Source organism: Pleurodeles waltl, chromosome 6 (genome assembly GCF_031143425.1).
Source record: "Pleurodeles waltl isolate 20211129_DDA chromosome 6, aPleWal1.hap1.20221129, whole genome shotgun sequence".
Lineage (NCBI taxonomy): Eukaryota > Metazoa > Chordata > Amphibia > Caudata > Salamandridae > Pleurodeles > Pleurodeles waltl.
The window spans coordinates 31,404,637-31,423,062 of record NC_090445.1 but is presented as its reverse complement, the minus strand read 5'-3'; the positions used below and the strand labels follow the sequence as shown (position 1 = coordinate 31,423,062).

Here is an 18,426-nt window from a genome sequence, read left to right as displayed (position 1 = left end):
GTTCTTTTAAAGTTGGTTTCTTCTTGAATAGGTCCGCTGTTCTCTGGGATCTTTGTCGAAGGCAGGCAGTCCTAGCAACACAAAAGGATGATGGACGGAGTGCTGAACAATGCAAACACTCACCCCCAGTCACAGATCTGGGTTTAATCCATCGATCTTTTGCTCACCATGCCACCCCAGTTTGGACCCAGACATATGCAAATCAGTCTTGACCCTGTTCCTCATGGGAACAGTCCAGCCCGAACTGCCAAGCCAGGTCCTCATGGGACCGGAAACAAGCATCCTAGGTCCGGTTTCAGGGTTTCACCCTTCATCAGCCAGGCTGGCTTGAATCCAGTGGCACAGTGAGCAAGGGACCCACGTCTGGGCATACCCTTCCCACTTAGGGCAACTTTAGCAACACAAAAGGATGATGGACGGGGTGCTGAACAATGCAAACACTCACCCCCAGTCACAGATCTGGGTTTAATCCATCATTCTTTTGCTCATAATGCCACCCCAGTTTGGACCCAGCCATATGCAAATCAGTCTTGACCCTGTTCCTCATGGGAACAGTCCAGCCCGAACTGCCAAGCCAGGTCCTCACTGGACCAGAAACCAGCATGCTGGGACCGGTTTCAGAGTTTCACCTTTCATCAGCCAGGCCAGCTTGAATCCAGTGGCACAGTGAGCAAGGGACCGGCGTCTGGGCATACCCTTCCCACTTAGGGCAACTTTAGCAACACAAAAGGATGATGGACGTAGTGCTGAACAATGCAAACACTCAGTCACAGATCTGGATTTAATAAATGTTCTTTTTGCGAAGGCATGCAGTCCTCCCAAAGCTTTGGAGGTCGCTGGGCTGCAGGACAGGACATCTTTTTGTGCAGTATCGTTGAGGGCTGCAGACAGGCTGGTAGGGCTGGGGCCAAGTCAGTTGGTGTTTGCAGTCTTCTCTGCTGATGTGACTGTAGTGTCTGGATCTTCTTAGGTCATCAGGAATCTGAGTTCTAGGGTTCAGGGGTGTCACCTAAATACTCAATTTGAAGCTATTGCGTGGAGTGCCAGGTGGTAGCCAATGGGCTACTCGCCTATAGGATGACTACATCCTTTTTATGACCATTTCCATTGAGAAGTAAGCATAACCCTAAGCCAAGTGGCCTAAATTCCTTCCAAACAAGATGGAGGAATTTAAAAGGTAGCGTCCACTTCAGCTCGTCCACCTTAGGGGTGGGACTGGCATGAAGTGGGCACTCCTCATAATCTGCCTAATTTTCCAGCCAGTCCTGCTGCCAAAAGTAAAGGGCTTTCTTTATCATTTGGAGAGGCCTGGGTTGCATTACAAAGGCAGCAAGGCCTTTGAAGCTCCCTGCCCTAGAATGTCCATCTGCCTGGACGAGGTGTTAACACCGTCACCCAGAGCAGGCTTATGTTCTTGTGCGACCCCCTGGCACTGCCCTTGCGACCCCTGACCTCAAGGGTGCACGATCAGTGCCTGGAATAGAGCAGCACTCCTCCATAGATTGTCCTTATTGATGCCCATTAGGGTGCCATTCTCCTGGTTTTCAATGAAGTTTTAATTTCACTATTAGAGAAGAAAATTACATTTTGCACTATTATTTGAATACAAAATGGAGCTGACATAGGAATTTCCCTGGCAGTTGAGGTAAGTAAAAAATGTTTCTCAATGTATGTTGTGTACGTGTTCACAGGTGAGAGTGTGTTTTCGTGAGAGAGTGAGTATGTATGAATGTGTGTGTATGTGAAAGTGAAGGGCAAAGGTTGTGTGATGTCAATTCCGTCTCCCCCGGCATTTTGGTGACCTGACGTCCATGGTCTTTGCTAAGCAGTGCAATAAGCCAGAGGCCTCTGGTGCAGTGTGTGGGGGAGGGGCCATCAGCTCCACTCCTGAGATTGTCAATTGCTAACTGCAAATTCATGACCATGAAGAAAAGGCCTGAGAGAGAATCCCTCAAAACTAGAGCGAGCTGAGAGCTATGGTTGAGAACTGAACCTGCCACAGAGTTTACTCTCCTCTTAGAGTTCAGGTTACTTGTTATGTGGGTTTGTGAGGTGGCAGGTATATCAGAAAAGTGATTAATGGCTGCAAAGTCGAGATATGAAATAGTGTTCTGTAGTAGATCAATCTTTTCTGTGATAAGATGAGAACTCACCGAATTTACTTATCAGAATGGAGTCTCCATATTCTAGTGTTTTCTTGGACCCGTGTTTATTTGAATTATGTCTTTGCTTAGACTACAATCACCAACTTTAATAACCGTTTGCTAGGGCTCACGCTTGTGATGGGCAAGATGCACTCAGATCTCTGGAACAGGCACTCAACTCACTGAGCTAACTTACTACTGCTGGGTCCCTTCTCAGACAAAATTAGGGCTCCCAGGTTTACGATAATGATTTTTTTAAACATTTCCGTCTGTATTGATCCATATTTATTTTTTGACCATCTTATTTATATTCATCCATATTTATTTTGCATTTTGAGAATAAATGGATTCATAAAATGGTATATTTCCACATATATTTGACTCTTAAGCATGCCCTCATACATGGAAGCCTGTTGCGTTTTAGCAAATTAAGCAGACATCTATACCAACAGAGTACACCCATCGGTGCATATTACCGTTATCCTCAGGGACTGCTCCTCCGCTAGGGCAGGGGAGCGTCCTATGTTTATTATGGTTTTATTGTGAACGGGGCGGGGCCACAGGGGTGGAGGGGGAGTGCACAGTACACCCCCTCGGTATGCGTGTATGTTTGGCCGGCCATCTTGGCCCGATTTAACACACATGCGCACTAGCCTCTCTCCAACCTAGGACTGTGTTGCTGGGTTGGAGAGAGCAGACAGAGGCTCCCACTCTTCCTTGGAGCGCCCAGCCAGGGTGCTCTGTCCAATCCTAACGCTGCTTGCATGCTTCCCGCAGCATGAAAGCAGCGTTAGGATTGGCTGCAGGGCAGGCTGGGAGCCTGTGCCTGCAGTGGAGGAGAGAAGAGCGACGCGGAGAGGAAGGTAAGTGTTATTTATTTTTTGGGGTTCGTCCCTGCCACCTGCTGCACCACCCCGCCCCCCCCTCCCCCCCCAAAAAAAAACCTCCCACGAGCCGCGACTGATCATACAATCCGGTAACGCATTGTTTTCTGTCTGAATTTATCTGTAAAAATCAGGAAAAAAATCAGAAAACTGGGAACCTTGGATAAAACATAGCACTGGGTCAGAGTTCGGGGGTACTTCATATCACCCGGCTTTCCTCCTCCTTAGAACATCATTCTTTCCGAGACTGCAACTACCAGAATGCACGAGTTCTTTCATTTGAAAGCCTCGAACTAAAATGTGTCCCTGGTGACAGGGACCGTTTCACAACACCTGTGCCCACAACATGAAAGGTCATATGCAGCAGCGTGGCTTGGCCATGTTTTCGTTGTGATTTCTTTATTTCCACTGAGTACTGTCTCTTTGAAGATAAATCTGTACTATTTGTAGCTATGAATCTTGTAAGACGCCCTCTCCGTTCTTCGGGCTGCAGCGCCTAGAATGTGCGATGTAGTAACTTGGCGCGTTTTAACCTCGCAGAAATCAAGCATCTCTCTTCACCAGGAAGGGCGATGCCAGCTTGAGAGACGAGGAGGAGGACTGAGATGGGAGTGAAGTACACCGAGTCCACAACAAGCGGTCTGCTGTAGCAACACAAACCGCACAGCACGGGCGTGTCACCCTGGTTAAACAAGCGCTTGTGGGGAGGCAGGGACTCGCAGCGCTGGTTACTATCGCACCTTTGCTCTGGTGATAGGGCCGTGCATCGCTTTGCCTTCAGCGGTCACCGGATCCGAGGTGGTACATGCCTCAGGTCACAAGAGGCTCCCGGAGGGAGAGCTGAGAATGTTTGCTTAGGAGGTATCTCTGAGGTGTGAGACTCGAGCCCACTGAGTGATGCTGCGCTTCAGGGTGTGAGACACACACCCCATGTATGACACTGAGCTCCTGGGAGTGAGACTCATGCCTTGAGAGCTGCTGCGTTTCAGGGTGTGAGACACACACCCCATGTATGACATTGAGCTCCTGGGAGTGAGACTCATGCTTGAGAGCTGCTGCGCTGAGCTCTTGGGAGTGAGACTCATGCCTTGAGAGCTGCTGCGTTTCAGGGTGTGAGACACACCCCATGTATGACACTGAGCTCTTGGGAGTGAGACTCATGCTTTGAGAGCTGCTGCGTTTCAGAGTGTGAGACACACCCCATGAGAGACACTGTGCTCCAAGGTGTGAGGCTCATGCCTGTGACATCTGCTGCGCTTCAGAGTGTGAGACACACCCCATGTATGACACTGAACTCTTAGGTGTGAGACTCATGCCTTGAGAGCTGCTGCGTTTCAGTGTGTAAGACACACCCCATGTATGACACTGAGCTCTTGGGAGTGAGACTCATGCCTTGAGAGCTGCTGCGTTTCAGGGTGTGAGACACGTCCCATGTATGACACTGAGCTCCTGGGAGTGAGACTCATGCCTTGAGAGCTGCTGCGCTTCAGGGTGTGAGACACGCCCCATGTATGACACTGAGCTCCTGGGAGTGAGACTCATGCCTTGAGAGCTGCTGCGTTTCAGGGTGTGAGACACACCCCATGTATGACACTGAGCTCCTGGGAGTGAGACTCATGCCTTGAGAGCTGCTGCGCTTCAGGGTGTGAGACACCCCCCCCATGTAGAACACTGAGCTCTTGGGAGTGAGACTCATGCTTTGAGAGCTGCTGCGCTTCAGGGTGTGAGACACGCCCCATGTATGACACTGAGCTCTTGGGAGTGAGACTCATGCCTTGAGAGCTGCTGCGCTTCAGGGTGTGAGACACGCACCCCATGTATGACACTGAGCTCCTGGGAGTGAGACTCATGCTTGAGAGCTGCTGCGCTTCAGGATGTGAGACACATCCCATGTATGACACTGAGCTCTTGGGAGTGAGACTCATGCCTGTGACAGCTGCTGCGCTTCAGGGTGTGAGACACCCCCCATGTATGACACTGAGCTCCTGGGAGTGAGGCTCATGCCTTGAGAGCTGCTGCGCTTCAGGGTGTGAGACACACCCCATGAGAGACATTGTGCTCCAAGGTGTGAGGCTCATGCTTGAGAGCTGCTGCGCTTCAGGGTGTGAGACACACCCCATGTATGACACTGAGCTCTTGGGAGTGAGACTCATGCCTGTGACAGCTGCTGCGCTTCAGGGTGTGAGACACACCCCATGTATGACACTGAGCTCTTGGGAGTGAGACTCATGCCTGTGACAGCTGCTGCGCTTCAGGGTGTGAGACACACCCCATCTATGACACTGAGCTCCTGGGAGTGAGGCTCATGCCTTGAGAGCTGCTGCGCTTCAGGGTGTGAGACACACCCCATGTATGACACTGAGCTCTTGGGAGTGAGACTCATGCTTGAGAGATGCTGCGTTTCAGTGTGTGAGACACGCACCCCAGGTATGACACTGAGCTCTTGGGAGTGAGACTCATGCCTGTGACAGCTGCTGCGCTTCAGGGTGTGAGACACGCACCCCAGGTATGACACTGAGCTCTTGGGAGTGAGACTCATGCTTGAGAGCTGCTGCGATTCAGGGTGTGAGACACACCCCATGTGTGACACTGAGCTCTTGGGAGTGAGACTCATGCTTGAGAGCTGCTGCGCTTCAGGGTGTGAGACACGCACCCCATGTATGACACTGAGCTCTTGGGAGTGAGACTCATGCTTGAGAGATGCTGCGTTTCAGTGTGTGAGACACGCACCCCAGGTATGACACTGAGCTCTTGGGAGTGAGACTCATGCCTGTGACAGCTGCTGCGCTTCAGGGTGTGAGACACGCACCCCAGGTATGACACTGAGCTCTTGGGAGTGAGACTCATGCTTGAGAGCTGCTGCGATTCAGGGTGTGAGACACACCCCATGTGTGACACTGAGCTCTTGGGAGTGAGACTCATGCTTGAGAGCTGCTGCGCTTCAGGGTGTGAGACACGCACCCCATGTATGACACTGAGCTCTTGGGAGTGAGACTCATGCTTGAGAGCTGCTGCGCTTCAGGGTGTGAGACACGCACCCCATGTATGACACTGAGCTCTTGGGAGTGAGACTCATGCTTGAGAGCTGCTGCGCTTCAGGGTGTGAGACACGCACCCCATGTATGACACTGAGCTCCTGGGAGTGAGACTCATGCCTTGAAAGCTGCTGCGCTTCAGGGTGTGAGACACACCCCATGTGTGACACTGAGCTCTTGGGAGTGAGACTCATGCTTGAGAGCTGCTGCGCTTCAGGGTGTGAGACACGCACCCCATGTATGACACTGAGCTCCTGGGAGTGAGACTCATGCCTTGAAAGCTGCTGCGCTTCAGGGTGTGAGACACACCCCATGTATGACACTGAGCTCTTGGGAGTGAGACTCATGCCTTGAGAGCTGCTGCGCTTCGGGATGTGAGGCACCCCATGAATGACACTGAGCTCTTGGGAGTGAGACTCATTCCTTGAGAGCAGCTACGCTTCGGGATGTTGGCCACCCCATGAATGACACTGAGCTCTTGGGAGTGAGACTCATGCCTGTGACAGCTGCTGCGCTTCAGAGTGTGAGACACACCCGATGTATGACACAGAACTCTTGGGAGTCAGACTCATGCCTTGAGAGCTGCTGTGCTTCAGGGTGTGAGACACACACCCCATGTATGACACTGAGCTCCTGGGAGTGAGACTCATGCTTTGAGAGCTGCTGTGCTTCGGGATGTTAGACACCCCATGAGTGACACTGTGCTCCAAGGTGTGAGACTCATGCCTGTAACAGCTGCTGCGCTTCAGAGTGTGAGACACACCCTATGAATGACACTGTGTTCCAAGGTGTGAGACTCATGCCTGCTGACAGCTGCTGTGCTTCAGAGTGTGAGACACACTCCATGAGAGACACTGTGCTCCAAGGTGTGAGACCCATGCCTGTGACATCTGCTGCGCTTTAGTGTGTGAGACACACCCTATTAGTGACACTGTGCTCCGAGGTGTGAGACTCATGCCTATGAGAGCTGCTGTGCTTCAGAGTGTGAGACACACCCCATGAGTGACACTGTGCTCTAAGGTGTGAGACTCATATCTGTGACATCTGCTGCGCTTCAGAGTGTGAGACACACCCTATGAATGACGCTGTACTCCAAGGTGTGAGACTCATGCCTGTGACAGTTGCTGCGCTTCAGTGTGTGAGACGCACCCCATGAATGACACTGTGCTCCAAGGTGTGAGACTCATGCCAGTAACAGCTGCTACGCTTCAGTGTGTGAGACATCCCATGAAGGACATTGTGCTCCAAGGTGTGAGACTCATGCCTGTGACAGCTGCTGTGCTTCAGGATGTGAGACACACCCTATGAATGACACTGTGCTCTGAGGTGTGAGACTCATGCCTGTGACAGCTGCTGCGCTTCAGTGTGCGAGACACACCCCATGAATGACACTGTGCTCCAAGGTGTGACACACCCCATGAATGACACTGTGCTCCAAGGTGTGAGACTCATGTCTGTGACCGTTGCTGTGCTTCAGGGTGTGAGACGCACCCCATGAGTGACACTGTGCTCCAAGGTGTGAGACTCATGTCTGTGACCGTTGCTGCGCTTCAGGGTGTGAGACACACCCCATGAGTGACACAGTGCTCCGAGGTGTGAGACTCATGCCTGTGACAGCTGCTGCGCTTCAGTGTGTGAGACACACCCCATGAGAGACACTGTGCTCCAAGGAGTGAGACTCATGCCTGTGACATCTGCTGCGCTTCAGAGAGTGAGACACACCCTATGAATGACACTGTGCTCCAAGGTGTGAGACTCATGCCTGTGACAGCTGCTGCGCTTCAGTGTGTGAGACACACCCCATGAATGACACTGTGCTCCAAGGTGTGAGACTCATGACAGTAACAGCTGCTACGCTTCTGCGTGTGTGACACACCCCATGAATGACACTGTGCTCCAAGGTGTGAGACTCATGACAGTAACAGCTGCTACGCTTCTGCGTGTGAGACACACCCCATGAATGACGCTGTGCTCCAAGGTGTGAGACTCATGCCAGTAACAGCTGCTACGCTTCAGCGTGTGAGACACACCCCATGAATGACACTGTGCTCCAAGTTATGAGATTCATGCTTCCTGACAGCTGCTGCACGTCAGGGTGTGAGACACACCCCATGAGTGACACTATGCTCCAAGGTGTGAGACCCAAGCCTGTGAAAGCTGCTGTGCTTCAGAGTGTGAGACACACCCCATGAGTGACACTGTGCTCCGAGGTTTAAGACTCATGCCTGCGACAGCTGCTGCGCTTCAGAGTTTGAGACACACCCCATGAGTGACACTGTGCTCCGAGGTGTGAGACTCATGCCTGCGACAGCTGCTGCGCTTCAGAGTGAGGTACACACCCCATGAGTGACACTGTGCTCCGAGGTGTGAGACCCAAGCCTGTGACAGCTGCTGTGCTTCAGAGTGTGAGACACACCCCACGAGTGACACTGTGCTCCGAGGTGTGAGACTCATGCCTGCGACAGCTGCTGCGCTTCAGAGTGTGAGACACACCCCATGAGTGACACTGTGCTCCAAGGTGTGAGACATGCCTGCTAAGTGATGCTGCGCTTCAGGGTGTGAGACACACCCCACGAGTGACACTGTGCTCCAAGGTGTGAGACTCATATCTGTGACATCTGCTGCGCTTCAGAGTGTGAGACACACCCTATGAATGACACTGTACTCCAAGGTGTGAGACTCATGCCTGCGACAGCTGCTGCGCTTCAGAGTGTGAGACACACCCCATGAGTGACACTGTGCTCCGAGGTGTGAGACCCAAGCCTGTGACAGCTGCTGTGCTTCAGAGTGTGAGACACACCCTACGAGTGAGACTGTGCTCCGAGGTGTGAGACTCATGCCTGCGACAGCTGCTGCGCTTCAGAGTGTGAGACACACCCCATGAGTGACACTGTGCTCCAAGGTGTGAGACATGCCTGCTAAGTGATGCTGCGCTTCAGGGTGTGAGACACACCCCACGAGTGACACTGTGCTCCAAGGTGTGAGACATGCCTGCTAAGTGATGCAGCGCTTCAGGGTGTGAGACACATGACCCTTGCAAGAGCGATGCTTGGAGCTCCGACAGTGTCCCACGTGTCTCTGTTGTGCCTCACAGTAATGTATGTGAACAGACACCTCATAGGTCTGAGTCTCACACCTCAGACTCACAGTCTCAGTCACACCTTAGAGCATTGGCTCACTCAGATAATCTCATTCTGTAGCACAGGCTTCCTCTCTGGCTGTGTCATTTCATAAAGGACACTCGCCCATTAAAAACTGAGTCACTCACTGTGGGGCTCAGTCTCACTTATTGGATGTGACCCTGAGCCCTTGAAGACCACTCTCACTGATTGGGTATGAGTGTCACACCTTGTAGCACAGTCGCATTCATATCTCGAAGCACAGAACTCGCGTTGGAGTCAGTGTCTTATTCTTGATAAAGCAGAATATGTGAGTTTTAAACCATGGGACACGGGCTCACTCATGAAATCAGAGACTCTGTCCTTGAAACACAGTGTCCTGACTGGGTATGAATCTCACACTTTTCAGCTGAGTCTCGCACTTTGGCTGTCAGTTTCACATTTTGGAGCACAGTATCAGTCAACGTGTGGGTAAGTCTCATGCCCTGGAGCACACTCTCACTCATTGTGTGTGAGTCCCACACCTTTCAACACAGTATCACTCATTGGCTGTAAGCTTCACACCTTTCAACACAACCTTACTCATTGGCTGTAAGCTTCACGCCTTTGAACACAGTGTTATTAACTGGGTGTGAACCTCAAACCTTGTAGCACCCTCTCACTCATTGGGTGTGAGCTGTACACCTCGTAGCACACACTCACTCATTGGGAGGGGGTATAACACCTTGTAGCATATCTCTCTCATTGGCACTGAGCCACACACCTTGTAGCACAGTCCCACTCATTGAATGTGATCCTCACACCTTTGAACAGTCCTACTCACTGGCTGTAAGCTTCACAGCTTTGATCGCAGTGTTATTAATAGTGTTTGAGTTGCACACCTCGTAGGACAGTCTCACTCATTGGGTGTGAGCTGCACACCTTTTAACACAGTCTAACTCATCAGGTGTGAGCCTCACACCTTTCGAAACAGTCTCACACTTTTCAACACAGTGTTACTCATTGGATATGGGCCTCACACCTTTCAACACAGTTTTATTAACTTGATGAGAGCTGCACACTTTGTAGCACACTCTCACCCATTGTGAATAAACTGCACACCTTGTAGCACATTCTCACTCATTGGGTGTGAGCCGTACACCTTGTAGAATACTCTCACTCTTTGAGTGTGAGCTGCACACCTTGTAGCTCTCTCTCACTCACCTGGAGTGAGTAGCACACCTTGTAGTACTCCCTCACTCATTGGGAGTGACTCTAATACCTTGTAGCACACTTTCACTCATTAGGTGTGAGCTGCACGCCTTGTAGCACATTCTCTCTCTTTTGGGTGTGAGCCACACAACTTGTAGAATACTCTCACTCTTTGGGTGTGAGCTGCACACCTTGTAGCTCTCTCTCACTCACCTTGTAGTACTCCCTCACTCATTGGGAGTGAGACGCACATCTTGTGGCACACTCATAATCATTGGGTGTGAGTCTAACACCTTATAGCACACTTTCACTCATTGGGAGGGAGCCACACACCTTGCAGCACACTGTCACTCATTGGGAGTGAGCTGCACACCTTGTAAGACACTCTCACTCATTGGGAGTAAGTCTAACATCTTCTAGCACACTCACTCATTGTGAATGAGCCGCACACCTTATTGCACACTCACAATCATTGGGTGTGAGTCTAACACCTTATAGCACACTTTCACTCATTGGGAGGGAGCCACACACCTTGTAGCACACTGTCACTCATTGGGAGTGAGCTGCACACCTTGTAAGACACTCTCACTCATTGGGAGTAAGTCTAACATCTTCTAGCACACTCACTCATTGTGAATGAGTTGCACACCTTATTGCACACTCACAATCATTGGGTGTGAGTCTAACACCTTATAGCACACTTTCACTCTTTGGGAGTGAGCCACACACCTTGTAGCACACGCTGACTCACTGAGTGTGAGCTGCACACCTTGTAGCACATTCTCACTCATTAGGAGTGAACCGCACACCTTGTAGCACACTCTAATTAATTGGGAATGAGCTGCACACCTTGTCACACACTCTGATTAATTTGCAGTGTGCTGCACACTTTGTAGCACACTGTCAATCATCAGGTGTGAGCTGCACACCTTTTAGCACACTCTCACTCATTGGTTGTGAACCTCATACCTTGTAGCCTTACACCCTGTACCCCACACTCAATCATTGAGTGTGAGCTGCACACTTTGTAGCATACTTTCAACTCTCACTCTTTGTGAGGGCACCTCACATCTTGTAGAACACTCTCACTCTTTGGGGGTGAGTCTCACGGCTAGTAGCACACTCTCGCTCACTGAGTGTGAGCTACACAACTTGTAGCATACTCTCACACTTTAGGTGTGAGCTGTCCACCTTGTTGCACAGTTTCACTTGTTGGGAGTGAGCCTCACACCCTCTACAACACTCTCACTCATTGGGTGTGAGCTTCACACCTTGTAGCACACTCTCACTCTTTGTGAGTGTGCCTCACATCTTGTAGCTCACACTCACTCTTTGAGAGCGAGCCTCATATCTTGTAGCATACTCTCACTCATTGGGTGTGCTTCACACTTTGTACCACACTCTCACTCATTGGGAGTGAGCCGCATAGCTTGTAACACACTTTCACTCTTTGGGAGTGACCCTCATTTCTTTTAGCACACTCTCACTCTTTGGGAGTGAGCCTCATACCTTGTAGCACGCTCTGACTCATAGGTGTGAGCTGCACACCTTGTAGCATACTCTCACTCTTTGTGAGTGAGCCTCACATCTTGTAACACACTTACTCATTGGGTGTGAGCCTCACACCTTGTAGCACACTCTCACTCTTTGTGAGTGTGCCTCACATCTTGTAGCTCACACTCACTCTTTGAGAGCGAGCCTCATATCTTGTAGCATACTCTCACTCATTGGGTGTGCTGCACACTTTGTACCACACTCTCACTCATTGGGAGTGAGCCGCATAGCTTGTAACACACTTTCACTCTTTGGGAGTGACCCTCATTTCTTTTAGCACACTCTCACTCTTTGGGAGTGAGCCTCATACCTTGTAGCACGCTCTGACTCATAGGTGTGAGCTGCACACCTTGTAGCATACTCTCACTCTTTGTGAGTGAGCCTCACATCTTGTAACACACTTACTCATTGGGTGTGAGCCTCACACCTTGTAGCACACCCTCACAAGATGTGAGGCTCACTCACAAAGAGTGAGAGTGTACTACAAGGGGTACAGCTCACACCCAATGAGAGAGAGTGTGCTACAAGATGTGAGGCTCACTCCCAGTGACTGAAAGATTTCTACAAGGTGTGTACCTCACTCCCAGTGAGTGAAAGTATGCTACAAGGTGTGCAGCTCACACCCAATGAGTGAGAGTGTGCTACAAGGTGTGAGTCTCACACCAATGAGTGAGAGTGTGCTACAAGGTGTGTGTCTGGCACTCAATGAGTGAGAGTGTGCTACAAGGTGTGAGTGCACAAGGTACTACAGGGTGTGCAGCTCACTCCCAATGAGTGAGAGTGTGCTACAAGGTGTGCAGCTCACACCAATGAGTGAGAGTGTGCTACAAGGTGTGCAGCTCACACCCAATGAGTGAGAGTGTGCTACAAGGTGTGTGTCTGGCACTCAGTGAGTGAGAGTGTGCTACAAGGTGTGAGTCTCACACCAATGAGTGAGACTGTGCTACAAGGTGTGAGGCTCACACCCAATGAGTGATAGTGTGCTACAAGGTGTGTGCCTGGCACTCAGTGAGTGAGAGTGTGCTACAAGGTGTGAGGCTCACACCAATGAGTGAGACTGTGCTACAAGGTGTGCAGCTCACACCCAATGAGTAATAGTGTGCTACAAGGTGTGTGTCTGGCACTCAGTGAGTGAGAGTGTGCTACACAGTGTGAGGCTCACACCCAATGAGTAATAGTGTGCTACAAGGTGTGCAGCTCACACCCAATGAGTGATAGTGTGCTACAAGGTGTGTGTCTGGCACTCAGTGAGTGAGAGTGTGCTACAAGGTGTGAGTCTCACACCAATGAGTGAGAGCGTGCTACAAGGTGTGCAGCTCACACCCAATGAGTAATAGTGTGCTACAAGGTGTGTGTCTGGCACTCAGTGAGTGAGAGTGTGCTACAAGGTGTGAGTCTCACACCAATGAGTGAGACTGTGCTACAAGGTGTGAGGCTCACACCCAATGAGTGAGAGTGTGCTACAAGGTGTGTGCCTGGCACTCAGTGAGTGAGAGTGTGCTACAAGGTGTGTGCCTGGCACTCAGTGAGTGAGAGTGTGCTACACGGTGTGAGGCTCACACCCAATGAGTAATAGTGTGCTACAAGGTGTGTGTCTGGCACTCAGTGAGTGAGAGTGTGCTACAAGATGTGAGTCTCACACCAATGAGTGAGAGTGTGCTACAAGGTGTGCAGCTCACACCCAATGAGTGAGAGTGTGCTACAAGGTGTGTGTCTGGCACTCAGTGAGTGAGAGTGTGCTACAAGATGTGAGTCTCACACCAATGAGTGAGAGCGTGCTACAAGGTGTGCAGCTCACACCCAATGAGTAATAGTGTGCTACAAGGTGTGTGTCTGGCACTCAGTGAGTGAGAGTGTGCTACAAGGTGTGAGTCTCACACCAATGAGTGAGACTGTGCTACAAGGTGTGAGGCTCACACCCAATGAGTGATAGTGTGCTACAAGGTGTGTGCCTGGCACTCAGTGAGTGAGAGTGTGCTACAAGGTGTGAGGCTCACACCAATGAGTGAGACTGTGCTACAAGGTGTGCAGCTCACACCCAATGAGTAATAGTGTGCTACAAGGTGTGTGTCTGGCACTCAGTGAGTGAGAGTGTGCTACACGGTGTGAGGCTCACACCCAATGAGTAATAGTGTGCTACAAGGTGTGCAGCTCACACCCAATGAGTGATAGTGTGCTACAAGGTGTGTGCCTGGCACTCAGTGAGTGAGAGTGTGCTACAAGGTGTGTGCCTGGCACTCAGTGAGTGAGAGTGTGCTACACGGTGTGAGGCTCACACCCAATGAGTAATAGTGTGCTACAAGGTGTGCAGCTCACACCCAATGAGTGATAGTGTGCTACAAGGTGTGTGTCTGGCACTCAGTGAGTGAGAGTGTGCTACAAGGTGTGTGTCTGGCACTCAGTGAGTGAGAGTGTGCTACAAGGTGTGTGCCTGGCACTCAGTGAGTGAGAGTGTACTACAAGGTGTGCAGCTCACTCCCAATGAATGAGAGTGTGCTACAAGGTGTGCAGCTCACACCCAATGAGTGATAGTGTGCTACAAGGTGTGTGCCTGGCACTCAGTGAGTGAGAGTGTGCTACAAGGTGTGAGTCTCACACCAATGAGTGAGAGTGTGCTACAAGGTGTGAGTCTGGCACTCAATGAGTGAGAGTGTGCTACAAGGTGTGAGGCTCACACCCAATGAGTGATAGTGTGCTACAAGGTGTGTGCCTGGCACTCAGTGAGTGAGAGTGTGCTACACGGTGTGAGGCTCACACCCAATGAGTGATAGTGTGCTACAAGGTGTGTGCCTGGCACTCAGTGAGTGAGAGTGTGCTACACGGTGTGAGGCTCACACCCAATGAGTGATAGTGTGCTACAAGGTGTGTGTCTGGCACTCAGTGAGTGAGAGTGTGCTACACGGTGTGAGGCTCACACCCAATGAGTGATAGTGTGCTACAAGGTGTGTCTGGCACTCAGTGAGTGAGAGTGTGCTACAAGGTGTGAATCTCACACCAATGAGTGAGAGTGTGCTACAAGGTGTGTGCCTGGCACTCAGTGAGTGAGAGTGTGCTACAAGGTGTGAGGCTCACAGCGAGGGTCAAGACTGATTTGCATATGGCTGGCTCCGAACTGGACTGGCATAGGGAGCAATAGAACGATGGATTAAACCCAGATCTGTGACTGGGGTGAGTGTTTGAAAAATGTCGGCACTCCGTCCATCATCCTTTTGTGTTACTGAAAAGTTAGAGACACGGTCATTCATCCCGCTGCTTGGCCACAGAGGGGTGGACGGATACGTCTGAGAGGGAATAACAGAGGCAGTTTGGTCATTATTCTGTTGGTGCCACCCTGCGGTTGCAGGGAGGTGTATGGTTGATTTCAAACCTCAATTAAAAAAAAGAAATATTATGTAAAATGTATATATTCACAGGTACAGCTTGGATCTGTGCTTGACCTGCTGGCTATTTTTTGTGCTCTTAAAATATTTCATTTTGTATTTGGAGTAGATCCCGGCAGGCACCAGACCCCTCCCCAGCCCTTCATGCCTGCTGCCACTCTCAGACCATGCAGGTCTCCGGGGTTACCCTCCCTCTGGCAGCGGCGTCCGTCCCCAGTTTCTGCCGCAGGCTTGGCTGCATGTGGCTTCTGTTTTCGCGCCCGTGGCTGGCAGGATAAGCCCCGGGTACACAGGGAGGGGAGCGGGCAGGCTGGTGCTTGCCAGTGCAAACACAGATCATAGCGCCTCGTTCATGCCACAGCAAACAGACTCCTGGGCTGGGCACTGCGGCGGAGGAGGTTAGATGCCGTGCATGGGTGGAGGCGTCTGCACGGCTGGGCCTCGGGGTGGGAGGCAGGAGCTTGGAAGGGGCTGGGGCTGGACAGGTCACTTGTTGAACCAGCGGAGCACGTTCCTGTATACCGACAGCGCCATCTACAGCTCAGAGGCCCCCTAACAAGCACTATGTAATTAAATTATTCTGTATTCTGACACTGTGCTTACTTGAAGGACTTTTAAATATAAAACCTTTTCAGAAATGGATCTATGTCTGGTGGGGTGGACTCTCAGTGCATACCAGCGTCTGGAGGGACCTTAGGTAGGCCCGGCCTCAGCACACCGTGGCTGCACTGCCATTGGTATCTAATATTTAAAATATTAAGGGGCATATTTAAGAAAAGATGCGATGCACCCAGTACAGCGCCACCATGTGTGCGCCATATTTAAAATACCGCACACCATGGCGCAGGGTAGGGACAACAGCGTAATTTGTATTTACGCTATTGATGCACTCTGCAGGGGTAGCGCCAAAATGTTGGCGCTACTCCTGCAGAGTACATAGGGGCCCATTGTAAACAATGGAAGCCTCCTCTTAACCCCTGCTCTGAGCAGGCGTTAAAAGTGCCTTAATAAATGGCGCTAGGAAATCTCATAGATTTCCTTGTTCCATTTTTTCATCCCCCCTAACGGGGAAACGTGACCTTTGCATACATTATGCCTGTCGCAGGCATAATGTAGAGCAAAGAGTTACAAAGTGGCGCAATGCACTCATTGTGCCACTTTGTAAATATGGCGCGGCGGTTTTGGCCATCTAACTAAACAGCATGGAAAAAATGACGCTAATGTGTCGGTAGATGGTGCTAGGGGCTCTTAAATATGCCCCCAAATATCTTCCTCCTTGTCAGAGCCTGGCGCCACGGCCCCCCACTCACACACAGGTGTGTGACCACTTCCTATGCACGGTCGATATAGGTAAGAGAAACTGAAAGAGAGAAAGACACACACCGAAGTGCTTATCCATCCACTCATCCATCCCCCCCCCGGCCCCCCCTCCCGAGACCGCCCAGAAACGAGAACTTGTCCGTGAGCAGTCACCAGCAGGTGATTTTAAGTATATTTCCTCGATTTCATCAGAGGTCATTAGCCTGTTTAATGAGCACCAACTTCCGAAAGATCTGCCTGTATGTAAATACACAAACAGCCTCAAAGAAAAACATTAACTTGCTGTTGAGCACATAGACATGGATTCACCAAACCCCAGGGGCAGCGGAAGTGGCATCACTCAACCTATGACCTTTCAATCCACCTTTACCCCTAAAAAGCCTCCTTTTTGCTGCTGAACGCCTATGAGCAGGGGAATGAGTGGGAACTACAGAAAGTAAACCTGTCTCCTAAACCCTGTTTACCACCGTCTTCCAGCTGGCACGGGTAGGATGAGCCCTAAAGCAGGAAGGGCAGGGGGTTCCAGTGAAGAAAGCAGGGGTCTCAAAGGCTGCCCGAGACACCCCTCAAATGAAGTTCATGCTTGGGCAAGAAACACACGACACAGAATGAAAGCGTGGGGAGGGGAGGGGGGGGGGGGCAGTTGCTGGAAAGCCCTTAGTGGCAGTTTTGAGCCACATGGAGTTTTTTTTTCCTCTCTTGGTACCAAGGAATGTGCGGAAGCGTTCCTAAAGTTTGTTCATTTAGGAGCTTTGCTTAGCACTAGACATCACCTAGACCACTTCAGAGCCCTGCACAGAAATAAAAAAAAGTGACAATTCGAAGAAATGAGAAGTTGAAAGTAAGAGTCCACCTGGATACGTGGGATTAAGACAGGACTTTTCGAAAAGTTTAATTTTGAAGAGTTTCCTGAGCTTAAGGTAACCAGTAGCCAAAAAGACCCTGACCCTGTGGATCTTCACCAATACTCTTGTGTTTTTAGCAGTGCTTAATTTGTAAATAAAAACGTGCCAGTGCTCAAAGCCCTCTTAAACACGCCTGCTGCATTTAAATGTGTGAACACGGAATACTGAGGCAGTGTAATCCTGAAGCCATCTCTGGCCTCTTTAATCCATTTACAGTCACTCCCTGCCCCTTCAGCTCACTCTTGCAGCTTTCTGCTTTCTCCCTTTGTGACGCTTTTTCGTTTTTCTCTTCCTCTGTCTTTCCCATGTGTCTTTTGCTCACAGCAAATGCTTGAGGCAGAAGAATACGCCCTGGCCCTCAAAAATAAGTGCTGGTGCTCAGCACCGGAAACAATAAGTACAAATTAAGCACTGGTTTTTAGAGACATTCGTTGACCATGCAGCCAATAAGGTATGCAAATGTCTGCAAAGAATCACTGCTTAATTTGTAAATAAATGAATGCTGGTGCCTAAAGCTCTGCTCAGACGCCCGCTGCTGGTGAAATTAATCATCAGCACGCTGAAAACCACAGCTTTGCAGTCTTCATTTCACTTTGGGCTTCTTTAATACAGTGCCAGACACTCCCCCCTCCTTTTATTTCACTCTTGCGGGTCCCTGCTTTCTCCCTTTGTGACATTATTTCTTTCTCTCCCTCCGTCTTTCCGCTTTGTGTGTTTTTCACTCTCCTGCTCTCAGTAAATGTCTGAAAAGGAAAAATAAGTGCTGTCCCACAAAAATACCTGCTGGCGTACCACACCAGCTCAAATTAAGCACTGGGCAAGGTCATTGGGGCATGCTAGATTCTGAAGGGAGCCAGTGGCTTATCACAATGCAGGGTGTTTTCAATTTGATCT

General features: G+C 50.5%; 1 protein-coding gene across 1 annotated transcript in view; it reads left to right on the top strand.

Moving 5' to 3' along the window:
* Nucleotides 1–2,962: 2,962 nt before the first annotated feature.
* AK8 (adenylate kinase 8) overlaps nt 2,963–18,426 on the top strand; it is a 424,031-nt gene continuing 408,567 nt past the window's right edge. The window contains exon 1 of the mRNA XM_069237123.1: nt 2,963–3,007. The gene's annotated coding sequence lies outside the window, so the exon portion shown is untranslated. The remainder of the gene's footprint in view (nt 3,008–18,426) is intronic.